General features: G+C 30.4%; 2 long non-coding RNA genes across 2 annotated transcripts; one reads left to right on the forward strand and one right to left on the reverse strand.

Annotated features, from left to right (window-relative positions):
- Nucleotides 1–8395: 8395 nt before the first annotated feature.
- On the reverse strand, nucleotides 8396–14964 carry LOC135956058 (uncharacterized). Its single transcript, XR_010576336.1, has 2 exons — nucleotides 14811–14964; nucleotides 8396–8699 (listed from the first exon to the last, which is right to left on the reverse strand). It is a non-coding gene; the product is annotated as an uncharacterized LOC135956058 (long non-coding RNA).
- Nucleotides 14965–16112: 1148 nt separating this feature from the next.
- LOC135955832 (uncharacterized) lies at nucleotides 16113–16536 on the forward strand. Its single transcript, XR_010576307.1, has 2 exons — nucleotides 16113–16247; nucleotides 16310–16536. It is a non-coding gene; the product is annotated as an uncharacterized LOC135955832 (long non-coding RNA).

Genomic DNA, 16536 nt, shown 5'->3' on the forward strand with positions numbered 1-16536 from the left:
TTTGCAACGACGTATATAAGACCATATTAAGTTGGACCTACAATGGGTCAAAATCGGAAAAAAATATTTTTTAACCCGAATTTTTTTTTCACAAAAAAAAAAAATAAAATTTTTTAGAAATTTAAAATAACAATTCGAAAAAAAATGTTTCCAAAAAAATAAAAAAAAACTTAAGAAAAAAATTTTTTGTTTACCTAAAAATATGTAAAATTTGTATTTTGAAGTATAATTTGGTGAAGGGTATATAAGATTCGGCACAGCCCAATATAGCTCTCTTAGTTGTTTCTTTTTAAGTTATTTAAAAAATGTTCGAGAAGATGTATTAGGAATTTATGCTTTTTGGAATGCTAATTTTACATAAAATATTTTAAATTAAAACAACTATGAAAATGTTTGATACCGAGGGGACCAGGTCCATCCAAAAAACCAAATTTTTTATTGAAAATTCAACTTTAGAGCACAAATTATCAAATCGCATTGTCGGTATCAATATGTTGCTACTTTGGGACCCCTAGACAAGCCCCTGGTGGGAGCATGAGGTAAACTCGACAACACTTCCTCTTTGCACATGTCAAATTTCATTCAAAACGAATGTAGAGAACAAAAATTTGGCTTAATTTTTCATATATCCGAGATACATCACTTTGGGGTCTTGTAATTTGAGTACAAGGTTTTCATAGACTGACGAACGGACATCGCTTAATCGACTCAGAGGGTGATCCTTAGCAGTTTGGTATACATTAAGGTGGGTGTTGGGACAATATTTCTGCACGTTACAAATTAGCAATTAAAATATTAAACATTTTAATCTATTTATTACGTCTTTCTCATATCATAATGTGTATGAAAAAATTCATACTCAAAATTTAAATGTTTTCGTAATAAATTTTGCATATCAATTGGGGTATTCACACTGTCTACTATTTAGTCATATTGTCATAATGTCCTAATATATTATGATAGTTTAAACAAATTTTTGTTGCGTTTCAAAGAAAAAAGTTCTAAACTAATAACACTATTTGAACTATGTTTATTGTTTTGTCATAAAATAATACTTTTTTTATTTAAAACACAACAACAACTATTATAATATATTAAGACATTATGACAATATGACTAATAGCAGACCATGTGAATACCCCAAATATGTTTATGTAGAAATTCATTCCTCATATGAACATTTTTTATCTTCGTTTGAATGCTTGGTAGGTATACAAACTTCAGACGTCATTGTGGTTACGCCGAGAAATAAGAATAAATTTATATATTATTTTATAAATGTAGCTATTTGTCATACAAAATCCATTAATTGACTAATTACTGAGAAAATTATTTTTGTTTAACCACATTTATGATTATAAAACCGCAGCAAAAATAATGTTGTAGAAATAATTGTATCACTTCTACTGCTGCTATATGCTTAAGCTACTTCCAGTCAACATTTATAAAAATTAAACATGTTGCTACCTATGTTATCTGGCGTCTTTAACCATATTTCGATTTGGAGAAATTAAAGAATTTCTACTTGTTAGAAAATCATTTCTGGTATGTCCTATCCAAATTGGAAAAACAGCTTGTGTTCATTTTGTGAAAACAAACGTACTTTTAATGATCTGACAATAGATGTCCCCAAAAAATCCCCATTTCATAATTGAAATCCCCAATTTTGTCCCCAAAATGTTATTATGTTAGAGAAAAAAAATGTTTCTATCTTTACGTATTTGCAATGCCTTTGCACTATAGTTCAAAGTATCACTTTTACCGTGCGAAATTAATAACTATTAAAGTATTCTACTGTTTGATACCAAAATTGGACCATAGATAGAAATACTTATATTTTCAACAAATTTAAGAAAAAAAAAATTAAGGGCCTCATTTTATAAAACGCAACGACAAACGCTAAACAAATTTTGTATGGAAATAATTCAAGTTTCAAACCTTTTTCCCAGTATTCTTCATACAAAGTGCTTACGTTTGTGAACGCTTCATTTTATAAAATGAGGCCATAAACCTTTGTCGACCATTAACCCATCAGTAGAAAAATAAAGTAAATTCATTGCTTTTGATTAGAAAAAATTTATTTCATATTAGTTTTCAGTCAAATTAGTTGAATCAGTAATTCATTTTGTAAACACATTTGATTCAAAATATTAATTGAAGTATCAGATAAAACTTCGCACAGTGATATAGAAAAAAGAGGGAAATAAATCTGTAATTTCTAAATCCTTAGTTAGATTTGAATAAAATTTGACATGCGCAAAGAAGAAGTGTTGAAGAGTTTAAATTTTGACCGCATGAGCCCACCAGGGGTGTGGCCTGGGGTCCCAATATTATGATATATTAGGGTATATTCAATTTTTAAAACAATCATATTTCTTCGTCTGTGTCTTATATTATCTGCTTCGAATGTATTAATACCTTGTGTACTGTGGATGTCAAAGATACAAATCTGAAAGCATATATCACCATTAAGACATATAGTGTTTTCATTTCGAAAATTATCTTCCTTTCTTCTGCATTTTTGACATTTTACTTTTAAGTAATTGTAGACAAAATGGCGGACTTTTTCATCCAATAATTACTTGCAGCCCTTAGGAATAACAGGAGCACTAATTTTCTTCACAGTATATTTAATAATAGCATCATACTTTGTGTCTTTTGGGCGTTCTTTTAGCCAAATTTCAAAAAGTTCATTTTTTATAGCACAGTAACCTAGAAAAAATTAAATTATTCAGAAAGCGCAAAAATGCGCAGTATGAAATAAAGTGAAATGAATTCACAACATTTCAATATATTTATTTCTTTTTATTTCAAGTTTAACAAACGTTAACATTTTTTTAAAAGCTTCTATAAAGTTTTGTAATCAAAAGAAATTACTTTAAGGTTATGTTTAAAAATTGTAATTTTTAATATAAAGGGAAATAGTTTCCAAATATTTAGGAAATAAAAATTAAGTACTTAGCCGTCTGGTTGTTTTCCATTTTAAACATTATTTAAATTATTCACACACTTTCCACAATTAACGGTTAAAAGTTACAATACAATATTGATACTATTCACAATTTTTTAAAAATGTATCGAAACTTTGACTTTGAAGTAAGTCGTGCTGTCAAGCAGTATTTTGTATTTTACAAAAACCAATTGCGAATTTGATTGTATTGGAGTTTTAGTAACAGATTGACAACAAAAAATTAATAATCACCCCTATCGGCAATAACATGTGAAATTTTGTTCCCATGAAATATCCATTTCCCTCGAAAGGAAAATTGCTATCGGAAATATCATGATGAACTTTACATTCACAATAGTTGATTTTGTTCATAACAGCTGTTTATTGTTTACAAAATTCCATCTAAAAATTTCACAACAAGGGAAATTTTTTTCACTTGAACAAAGTTGATGAACGAAAAAAGGAATAGGGAAAATATTTCATGTGAAATGTTGATTCGCGATAGGGGTGAATAACAACTTCGAAATTTGAATTTAGCACGGAAAAAGTGATACTTTGAACTATAGTGCTTTGTAAAAATATATTTACAATTTTATTTTTTCTAGTAAAAATAAAGAAAAACTAAAATAAAAAAAACCGATTAACCGTTTTTCATCTAAAACCGTATTCGAAAACGGTTTGTTATTTCTATTGTACAAAATTCAGTTTTTGATAATATCATCCTGAGACTGTGGGCCTCATTATGTAAAACGAAGCGTTCAGAAACGTAAGCAATTTGTATGAAGAATACTGGGAAAAGGGTTTGAAACTTGAATATTTTTCATACAAATTGTTGTTAACGTTTGTCGTTTCCTTTTATAAAATTAGACCCTGTATTTTTTTAAAATTTTTAAGTTTTACATTTTTAGCCTGGAAAACTTTAATGAAAACAATACTGTATTCTGTAAAATACTGTTTTCGTTGTTATAAAAAGGTCAAGTTGCGGAAAATTATAAAGTCGGCTAGTTGACCGGCTTCACATATGATCTCTTACTCTTCAGATTATCGTAATGGATTAATTTTTCATCGCAAGTAATGATTCAGTGCAAAAATTATTTTCTTTTATTTCACGGCTTCAAATCCTATGGTACCCAATTTTCCTGCTTTTGGATGAATCCTGCTGCTAGCAAACGTTTTCAAATTGCTGCTTGAGTAGCAGCAAGTTCTCCCAATGATTTTGCAAGCTCTTGTTGAGTTTTACAACAATTTGTATGGAGTAATGTTTCCAATTCTTGGTCTTCATACTTTTTTGGCTAGCCTGGGCGATCTTGAACCTGACAAACTATGGGTCTAATTTTATAAAACGAAACGACAACGTTAACAAAATTTTTCTATGGAAAAAATTCAAGTTTCAAACCCTTTTCCCAGTATTCTCCATGCAAATTGCCTACGCTTCCAAATGTTTCGTTTTAAAAAATGAGACCCTATATCTCGCACATTAGATACGCCATCTATTGCAAATCCCGCATTTTTAAGTTTCTATATTTTATTTTGGGGCCTCATTTTATAAAACGAAACGACAAACATATTTTATATGGAAAATATTCAAGTTTCAAACCCTCTTCCCAGTATTCTTCATACAAATTGCTTACGTTTCTAAACGCTTCGTTTTACAAAAAAAGGCCTTTAATTAATGTTTTGATATTAAATTAGAAAGTGTACTAGAAACCGAAAAGTCCCGAAAGCATGTCAAACTTTTTTTTGTGAGAATAGAATAGAATTTTCTTTTAACGTTTGTCGTTTCGTTTTATAAAATGAGGCCCTAAAACTGTTTAAACATTTAAACTCCCAAAAAATTTAATAAAATGCATGTAACACCCCAAATTTTGTTAAGATCCCCAAATCCCTCCCCGCGATATTTTGTCACCAAATTATTCATGAAATTCCCAATTTGGGGAAAAATCCCCACATCTGGATACTCTGCTTACAGTGTTCTATTTACATTTTGATTGAAAGATCGATGTTCAGGTAACCAATTAAAATAAAGAAAAACTGTTTTCGATTGCTTTGATGTGATATCATCATGATTTAGTTTATTGCAATGCTCTATGATACACAACATTTTTTTTTGTTGCCAAACGCGCAAACAAAAAATGCTGATGTTGATCCGACGTGGGAATAGGCGACATACAATTGACCATGCGAGGAACATGGATTTTAGAGGTTAATGTCGCAAACACGCAATGACTTACCTGGATATTTGTTAATTATCATTGCGAATGCAAGCCGTACCGGAAATTGCAAGCATTTAAAATCGTATGACATGTCGGTCAGAGCAATTGGGGTCCGTGATATCAAAACGTATTCTCCTTTGTACTTTCCTTTTAGTATTGTTGCTTCGATGATGTTAATCATCAGACCCGACCATTACAAAGACGTGGTTGGTTTATGTTCCGTAACATTATGATTACCGATCCGACTTTCAGTTGGAGATTGTGAGGCGGTAATCCACGTAATTCCAGCCAGTTTAAAAAAAAGGTTTGATAGTTGACGACATCATCTTGGGAATTAACGGAATCCACTGATTTGTACGTCATCAATTCGACAGGAATTTCACTTTAGATCTTAAAATTCAATTCGTTGACATCAATGTTTTACGCAGCCAATATAGCACGATCGTTTAACTAATCATGATTTTTGGAATATTGTGCAATATTTGGAAACACTTCTCGTATGAGTTCGGATTTTGATTCGGTAAACTGGAAGAAAGAGACTGGAAATTGAATGCAGCCGGTCAAAATGTCAACCGGGATTTTTCCGTTGCAAATGTACAGCGATTGTTTGGAAAATACTTCTCCAGTTTGATCGTTCTGCAGCTCGACAAGCATGTTCACAATCAATTTGAGTCTCTTGACGTGATTTCACAAAACGGACAACTTCAAACATGGAATAAGTACATCAGCAGGGGCTAACCTTGGAATCACTGTCATTGTTTGCCGAAAATCATCTGACAAAAGAATCGTCGGACCACCAAACCGGATTTGATTGTTTCGTAAGTCTTGCAACGTTTTGTCTAATACCCCAAATTATTTTTATGCACCAAAGAACACTCACTCCAAACAATCAGTTTGCTTTAGCCATCGCGCTGTTCTTGGAAATGTTGCATAATGAATTTTCATTGATTTGCATATTTAATGGCAACTTAAGTGTGAATAAGCAGTTCGACCGCCTTTTAACAACGTAGGTGAAATTCCTGTGCAAGTTCAATATTATTCTGCGAGCGTCAATCAACGCGATCAATAAAGTTTTTCCAGTTCCACCGGGAGCGTCCAAATACAAATCCCTCCAGTTCAATCTTTCACAACTTTCATAAGACTGTCGTACGCATATTTTTGTTGTCGATTCAACAGAGTAAAGTTTGATCCTTCACACATGGCATTTTTGTATTTGCTCCACAAATCAGTCGGCTTGGATGTTCGAATTTGATGAGCATTAGACGAAAACAGTGCATATCCGAGGGTGTATTCCCAATGAATGTCATTCTCTAATAATCGCAAGCGTTGATACGCTTCTTTATATAACAAACGCAAGTAGAAACACTCATCGTTTCTTGGACCTAAGGTGACCTAATGCGTCGCACAGTGGTATATATAAAAAGAGGAAAATAAATCTGTAACTTATAAAACCTTATTCCGATTTGTATGAAATTTGACATGAGAAAAGAAGTGTTGTCGAGTTTAAGTTTTGACTTTTGATTGCATGGGACCACCAGGGGTGGGGCCAGGGGTCCCCAAAGTAGGTCACTTCGGGCATGCTCAATTTTTAAAACAATTATATTTCATCGTCTTCTCGTCGAGCACTATAAAAACCCCGTCGTAGCTATCAATTATCTCTTATATCTTAGGAAATATTCGCATTTGAAAATTAAATTTTGAAAATTTTTACCCACCCTACTCCATTTTTTTTACAATATAAGGGTTTAGAATTTACAGATTTATTTACCTCTATTTTTTTTCGATACCACTGTGCGTTGGTGAAAAATAAATGTAGGAAACCTGAAACTGGATTTAATTTTTTCCGCCGTTGATATTTTTTTTCACGATTGATTCCAAGTGTAATATCTTGACATTTCGGAGTATAGCGGCGTTCGGTCAAATCTAGTCAATTTTGTAGATGGCGGTCGATCAACACGTTGTAATACATTCTCCTCAGAAAAGTACACTCTTTGACTATTTTCCAGATGTACGGCTAAATGAAGAACAGTTAGATGTCTTTCATGAATGGCAAATGAAAACATGTGCCAAATTTCTGATTCGTTATGCTAACATAGCGGCACATTTGAAATTTGTATGATTTCATCGTATGAATTCTCCGCACTAACTCAGCCTTTGGTTACATATTTGGGAATATTTTTGATAAGTGGGCGTATTAGTGGTCCTGGAAAATTTTTCTCTCTGTAAGAAATGTTTGTGGAAAAAATTACCACATCGATCCAGGCATTCTGCGATTTTAGATATTTCAAAAAAAAGTGGTCATGGTAAATTTTTCTTTCAGTAAAAACTTAAATTGGACTTATTCGCCAAAATCTTGAAAACATAGTAGAGTAACTTCGGGTAATGTGGACTACCGTTTTGTTTTTTCTATATTTTGGCCACAATATATATGGATATTAAAAGAGTTGTGAAGCAATAAATTAGCTAATGTATTCTCTAATGGTTTTTGCAGTTGAATATTTTTTCCGTTAAAGGATAAAAAATTTATGTGAAAATATTGTAAGGAACCCAAAAATCAGCATTAAAAAAATTGGAGGGTAATATGGACCACTATATGAGGGTAATACGGACTAGTATTTAATACATAAAATTCATGAACCAGCTAATCATGAATGATTAAAAAATTTAATTTCAATATATTTTTATTAATACAAACTAAAAAGTCGCGTTCTTGGCTTAGATAGATTGCTTACAAAGTACATAGTTATTGTCGGGTAATATGGACCAGTAGTACATAATCAAGTAATTTAAGTGGTCCACATTACACGAACTTGGGTTACAGTGGTAAAAAGTTATTTTTACCTAATAATCTAAATGTGCTTAAATTCTTACCAAATATATGCAAAACTACGTGTCCACTTTAACTATATAAAACAACCAAACATTAAATTCTACCAAGTAACTTTACCAAATTTTGTTTCTTACTTGAGCCGAAAAAAATTTTGAGCAGGCGCATTAATTTCAATACAAGAATAAAAAGTCAACATATCAATAACTCATGAAAGCAAATGTGCAATTGTCGTTTCAAACAAATTGTAAAATGTACGACAAATCAGTTTTATCATACCTTCAATAGTTTCTGAAAAAAGACACTGGTCCACATTAGACGCATAGTCCACAATACCCGAAGTTACTCTAGTTATTTCTGAAATAAGCTAAATTAATTTACCATTGTCTCTTTTTTAAATGAAACTTGTTATTTCGTATCAAATCAAATAGATCATCCTTTATTGTCATTTAGTCCAAGTCTTCAAAAAACATCAGATACATCAATTGAAACTTTACTTATAAATTAACAACGTTAATATGTTTTTTTTATAAAATATTTACTAAAATAAAATTGTCTTCTTAATTAATTTGTTGTAAAATAATTTATTAAGATTTTCAAATATGTTTCAGTGAATCTCCATTTAAATACACAATGTAAATTAACCGCAATTGCAATGGACCTGTACATTGGATTGATGATTACCACGCGCTCCCCTTCCTTTAATAAACTGAAAAGAAACATAACATTTTGAATAAGTAATCATACATTAAAATACATATTTTAGAGAAATAGGAATTCGTTTTTGAAGACCGCACAAATCATGAGGGCTCTGTAAGACACGTCGCACAGCGGCTGCAATTTTTTTTAATTACAAAAAGAGGTAATTAAAAAATGTAAAAGGCATATGATAGATACACTATGCAACAAATGAAAAACACAAGATCATGACAGTATAGGTTCGACTCTACTACCAAAGGGTAGTAAAACCCTATACTCAGTTTGTCCATTTTGGTGACCGATTTTTTTTTATGGGCCCCCAAAGTTTCTGAAAATCAATGGGGCCTCTAAAAAAGGTGTCATCAGATTTTGGTTAACAGCTAATTCAGACTTTGTGATACGGCTTAACTTTATATGGCAATAATATAGCTAAGAGTCCGCCAAATAAATCTTGTTAAAATTGTTTTCCAAAAAATAGCTTTTCCGTGCACTTTTGTTGAAAAAATATAGGAAGAACATTTTTTTTTACTTTTTTAGAGTAACTTCCAGGGACTCCTAGTTTTTGAATAACAATATTTTGCAAAGTTGTAGCTAGGGTAAATCTTAATAACTCTTGTGAACATATTAATGCAATCCGAACACATCTAGGCATTCTAAATAGCTGTCAAAAATCACTTTGTAGCTTAAAAATTTTATTTTTTTTACTATTTTTTTACTGTAAAACAAAAATTTTTTGTTAAAAATGTGTGTTCGAGTGTATACTTCTCTATTATGCTGGAATAACGAAGAATGGGCAAATCATTATCGGTATGATCCGGGCGCATCACTTTATCCAATCTTGATCACGCAAGACCGGCTTGATGTAAGATAAGATATATGTATATAAAATGGAGATTTTCCATCAAGAAAAATAAAAACTTTAAATTAATGAAAAATTTTAACAGTTACAGATATCACAATAAAATTTGAAAGTAATATAGATCTAAATGTTCTTAAGTCAATGGCATCACTAACGTTGCCATTCTTTGTTTTCAAACATCGAAATTCCTAAAACGGGGAAAATGTGTTCCAAAAACTGAGTTTTTTTTAGAAAATAGCCCACTATTTGACGTTATTTACTGTATGATAGTAAAAAAGTTAGTCAAATTTTACTTTATACGTTTTTGCATTAAGTTGTCTTTCCAGATCATAAAAAAATGTACATAGCCACGAAGAGAATTAGTTTTTTATAAAAGAAAAAATATGGGGACTTTTTTGGGAAAAAACTTAAAAAACACACGCATACAAGTTGAAATATATAAAAAGAAGCTTCAACTTTGGATGCGTGTAACTTTTTATAGGACGAAATAATTTATATCAGGTTGGTTTTATTTTCTTTATAATTTTATCGCAAATATATGTATGTCATATATAAAAAATAAATTTCGACCTTTCGTAGGCACATCATATATAAAATACAAAAACAAGTAAGAGTACTATATTCGGCCGTGCCGAATCTTAAATACCCTCCACCTAAATATGATGGTATAAAAGCTGAAATAATATAATAATTGTTAGAAAGACTAGTTTACGCAGAAGATATTTTATTTCAAATGTACAAAAAATTTTATCTAATTCAGCAATTTATAACTGAAATTCCTATTAGAACGTTTGACACAGTTAATTATTGTGTTTTAATTGAGAAATTGTCGTCTAAATTTAATTTTTCTAAATCTTCGTGTACATTATTATTTTCTTACATAGGTAACCGTAAACAGTTTGTTGGAACTGGGTTAAACGATCTACAATATCTGAGTGTCAAAGTGGCGCACAGTGGTATGAGAAAAAAAAAGAGGGAAACAAATCTGTAACTTCTAAACCCTTAGTCCGATTTTAATGAAATTTCACATGCGCAAAGGGGAAGTGTTGTCGAGTTTAAGTCTGGACCTCAACATTTTTCCCTTTTAACCTCAAGTGAAGAAACAGAGTATAAAAAAGGGTATACAAATATATTTAGACAAATTTCAAAATATTTGGTTGTGGGACTTATGCGGGAGCTTTGACCTATTATGATTCGATTGTCATAAAATATTTTTAAGTGATTTTTATGTATTTATATGAGAGCTGTGGCCAATTATGGACCAATATTCACAAAATTCAGTATTATGATTTTTGAATACAAATTACTGATCTGTGTACTATTTTGGTTTAATATATGGATGCTATGACCTATTATAGTCCTAAGTATTTAAGGGCTATTTTTGTAGAATTTCATATAAACAACGCTATTAACAAGAGTGGATCATATGTGGGATCTATGCCGAATTATGCACCAATATTTAAAAAATCTTGTAGTACGATTCTTGGATACAAATTACTCATCGGTGTAAAATTTTGGTTGATTGTAGATTTTTATGGATATTTGTGCAGGGTAATGTGTTTTCCTGAAGAAGTTCTTATATGGAGGTTATGACCAATTATGGGCCTATCATCATAAAATTTGGTACATCGATTTTTGTATATATTGAATAAATTTGTTTTGAATTTCAACCTGATAACTATATTTGTAAGAAATGTATGAGGATATTAGTGATTTTCGGGAGTGGACCTTATATGGGAGCTATGGTTAAATATGGACCGATATTCACAAAATCCAGAAGTATGATTACTGGATTCAAATTACTGGATCTGTGCGTAATTTCATTTTGATATCGATATGTTTATAATACTTTTTAAGGTTAATATCTTTTTTCGGAAATGGGCCTTATAGGGGAGCTATGACCAATTATCGGCCAATCTGCATAAAATTTGGTACAGTGATATCTATATATATGAGTATAATTTTTGTCGAATTTTAGCATGATAAAGATATTTATAAGAGATATATGAGTACTTAACTGATTTTCGGAAGTGGACCTTATATGGGAGCTATGGTCAAATATGGACCGATATTCACAAAATCCAGTAGTATGATTTCTAAATATAAATTACGGATCTGTGTGAAATTTTGTTTTGATATTGATATTTTTTAGATATTTATGTAGGTTATTGTGTTTTTCGGAAGTGGTCCTTATATGGGAGCTATAACCAATTATCGGCCGATCTTCATATAATTAGGTACAGCGATTTTGGTATATATGGGGATTATTCATGTCGAATTTGAACTTGATAGCGATATTTATAAGACATTTATGCTTATTTAAGAGATTTTCGGAAGTGTACTTTATATGGGGGCTATGGTCAAATATGGGCCGATCCACGAACAATTTTGTAATATAATTTCTTTTACCACGAAACTTATTTTTGCTGAATTTTATGTGGATATTCCTATTCTGTAGGCATTTATAGACCATAGAACCATATTTCGGGAAAAAATTTGTATGGGGGCTAGGAGAAATCATGGACCGATTCTTATAATTTTCACCAGAGTTACTCCGTTTATCATAAAAGTAACGAGTGCAAAATTTTATGATATTAGCTGCAATATATTTACAAAAAATGTCCAAAAATATGTGAAAATTATTAATTTTTTTTTGAGGTTGTCCCACATTTTCATTCATAACTTTGGTTCCACTGTACCGATTTCGCTGATTTTCAATACCAAACTGCTTAGGACAATAATAAACATTTTTCTTGTAACTCTACTAAGTTTGTTTGCGTATTTTGGACGTGAGCGTGTTTTACACAGACGGACAGACGGACAGACGGACAGACGGACAGACAGACGGACAGACGGACATGGCTCAATCGACTTAGAATTTCATAAGGATCAATAATATATATACTTTGTTGGGTCTCAGATGAATATTTCTCAATGTTACACACGGAATGACAAACTTATATATACCCTCATTCACCACTTATGGTGGTGGAGGGTATAAAAAGATCGAGCAAAATTTAAAAAGAAATTAAACCTAAATATCTGTTGAACTAAAAGAGATAACCTACAGATAAAGCATATTTTTGTAGACCTTTTGGAGATTTTTTTTTAAATGTGTGATATTGAGGGTCCACTCACTGATCCCCATTCCGAACACCTCAGCCGAGTAAATAATACAGCACAACATAGAAGTGTGGACTTGATCATACTATTTTAACAAAAAATCGTTGTTTTAGCGTCAAAAAATAGTAAAAACGAAAATTATTAAGGTACAAAGTGATCTTCATGTGCTATTTAGAGTGCCTAGACAAGTTCAGAATGCATTGATATGTTCTCAAGAGTTCTTCAACTTTACCGTAGCTACAACTTTGCTAAATATTGTTAGTGAAAAATTAGGAGACCCTGGAATTTATTCTAAAAAAAGTAAAAAAAAAAATTTTTCTTCCTATATTTTTTCAACAAAATTGCACGAAAAAGCTATTTTTTGGAAAAAAATTTAACAAAATTTATTTGGCGGACTCTTAGCTATATTATTGCCATATAAAGTTAAGCCGTGTCACAAAGTCTGAATTAGCTGTTAACCAAAAACTGATGACACCTTTTTTAGAGGCCCCACTGATTTTCAGAAACTTTGGGGGCCCATAAAAAAAATCGGTCACCAAAATGGACAAACTGAGTATAGCGTTTTACTACCCTTTGGTAGTAGATTCGAACCTATACTGTCATGATCTTGTGTTTTTTTCACTGTTGCACTGTGTAATCGATCAACCTAATGAGTGTTTGAGAAGGGTTCTATACCTTTTATGTGCCTACTTATAGGTTAGCAAAGTTGAAATTTGTGGAAAACCAATTTTATGGGAAATAAAATAAAATATTTTTTTTTTAAATTTTTGTTTTTTTATGATTTAAAATTATTCTAGAAAATATTTAAAATATTCTTATTGCTTTTATTTATTTTTAATTTTTGTTTGCAAAATATTGCTCTCAATCTGTAAAAAAAGTTATATCTAATGGGTTTTCACGGTTATATGTCATAAATAGCCCAAACAAATTCATTAAACACATTTTTGGAGCCATGTACTTTTCAAAATTTTACCTCTAGCAAGGACGGGCAGCTGGACATTTTTGCACTAGTTAAAGGAATAATCAAATTATTTTGAAAATATGGAAAATATAGAAATGGGCATAGAAACTAGCAACAATAAATTTCTGTGAATTTATCAATAATTGGGAATTCAGCACACAAATTCTTAACATACAAATTTATAGTTCATTTATTATACCCTTCACCTTCGTGAGAAGGTTATATATAAGTTTGTCATTTTCCGACCCTATAAGTCTATATATTGTGGATCCTTATAGATAGAGGAGTCGATTAAGCCATGTCCGTCTGTCTGTCTGTTGAAATCAATTTTCTGAAGACCCCAGATATCTTCGGGATCCAAATCTTCAATAATTCTGTCAGACATGCTTTCGAGAAGTTTCCTATTTAAAATTAGCAAAACCAGGACCCATTTTTTGACCTACATATATCTGGATTCCTAAGTCTATATAGACAATATGGATATCTAATGATAGATATTTCAAAGATAATAATATAAGAGTAAGACCATAGTAAGTTGGACCTACAATGGGTCACAATCGGGAAAAATATTTTTTAACCCGAATTTTTTGTTCACCAAAAAAATTTTTTTAAAATTTAAAAAAAAATTTTTGAAATTTAAAAAAAAAATTAAAATAACAATTCGAAAAAAAATTTCCAAAAAATGAGAAAAACAACTTTGGAAAAAAAAATTATTTCGTTTACCTAACAATATTTAAAATTTGTAATTTTAAGTATAATATAGCTCTTTTACCTGTTTTGAATCAAAATTGAGAAATATTGAAAAATTGAATAGTTGGATAGTTGTTAAATATCGATTTGCCTGAACAAGCACAAAGCAAACAGTACAATTTTCTTTTTTATTCTCTTTTTAATAAATATATCTATCAATAGAATCAAAAATAATGACGATCCGTTACCTAGTTTTCGAGTCCAAATTACCTAAAAATGGTCTGTTTTTTTAACACTTAAAATCAGTCAACTTTGAAGGGATATATCTTCTGAACCAAAAATCCGATAAATTTTCAACTTTTTGACATAATTGCACAAGTTAAGTAATATGCCCGCTTTTTACATATCAGGGTTATAACAATTTACACAAATTTCCCTCAGTAATAATAGGTTATGTAATTTAAATAAAAAATTCAAATATTTCTTACATTTCTCGGTAATGGTATTGGGGAAGCTACAGCTGTAGCTTGCACTGCCATTATAACGCAAATAGCAATAAATAAAAATAATTCCGATAATTTCATTTCAATAAGAGTATTTTTTCGATGTTCTTAAACAAGTTTATTATAATCCAATGTTTAAAGTAAGACTGAACTATTTATTTGATCGTATTAATTTATATTGAAGTTGGATTATGAGGGTTTTCTTAAACAAGTTTATTATAATCCAATGTTTAAAGTAAGACTGAACTATTTATTTGATCGTATTAATTTATATTGAAGTTGGATTATGAGGGTTTATCCACGGAGTATATTAAAAAAAATATACACTAACAACCAAAGGGCACTTTCACTAAGAGACAAAGGTCTATATAGGCAGTGCAAATTTTTATATTCATTAGTATGGCGCCTTTTGTTAAGAAAAAACGAATTGAAAGATTACTTTTACCATTTATTTTTCAAGTGATCTGAGTCAGAATTTGTAATAATTCGAATATGGTTTTTTTTGTTCACCTTGAAACCCACTTTTAAATTTCATACGATTTCACTCCAAATTCAAGGGTAACATTAATCCTACGAGAATTCTTTGAAAGAGTTTGTTCATATATAAAAAAAACACCCTAATGTAGATATTGAAATATGTTTCATTTGAACTGTTTCTATAAAAAACAAATAACCAGACATTGAGAATACGGTTCTAAAGATATTTATATGTTTTTATATTTACTTTTAACCGCATTCCAATTCTTAATAAATTTAATCATTCTCATAGGTTTTAATAGGCTGGCGATACATATCGAAGGCTTATATTTAAAAAGGGATATCTGCACATAACAAATTGTTCAGGAGGGCAAACAATATTCCATCTTCTACAATAGGAGAAGTATTAATTCTTCCCCTAAATCTCTCAAACAAAAATCAATCATTAAAATCCATTACATTACATGCTTTAATTCTTATAAATACTTTATTTGACTTGCTGGGTTTGTGGTTCTATATATCTGCGAAATCTCTAAATTTGTAAATTGCTCAAAAACAAAAACTAAAAAAAAGAGTTTAAAATATTTGTTTTCTTCAAAATTGATATAATAGATACAAGATATAAACTGAAGAGTTTGGCATCAAAAACTCATTTTTGGCAAACCGGCAGATAGCTCTTTCTGAATATAAGCCTTCGATATATTCAGTCTAATGAAAAATATGAGGATGATTTAATTTATTAAGAATAGGAATGCGGTTTAAATTAAATTTAAAACCATATAAATATGCCTAAAACATAAATGTATAAATATCGTTGCTAGCACTAAATTTCTACAGTTCTCGAAAGGAAACAGCCAACAGAAGTTCTCTTGCAAGATGAAATTATTTCAAACCATTTTAGCAATTTCCTGCATCATCGCATTGGCTGTGGCGACTCCCGGCGATGTAAGTCATTATATAAATTACTCTGTACAAGTGTCAAAATTAATTAATTTTACTTTTTGCAGAATATAATTAAAGGAGATAATAATAATGGAAATACACAAACAAATACAGATTTTAAACTTAAATTGGGAAAATAAGACCAATAATAAATTATGAATATGTTCATATTATTATTTATTTTGTTGTTGATATATTGTAATGTGTAGTATTCAAAAAATAAAATATTGATAAAATTTGTATTAAATGTAAAAAAATAAAAACAAAACAAAACTTGAAATACGAAAAAATA

This window comes from Calliphora vicina, chromosome 3 (genome assembly GCF_958450345.1).
Source record: "Calliphora vicina chromosome 3, idCalVici1.1, whole genome shotgun sequence".
Classification (NCBI taxonomy): domain Eukaryota; kingdom Metazoa; phylum Arthropoda; class Insecta; order Diptera; family Calliphoridae; genus Calliphora; species Calliphora vicina.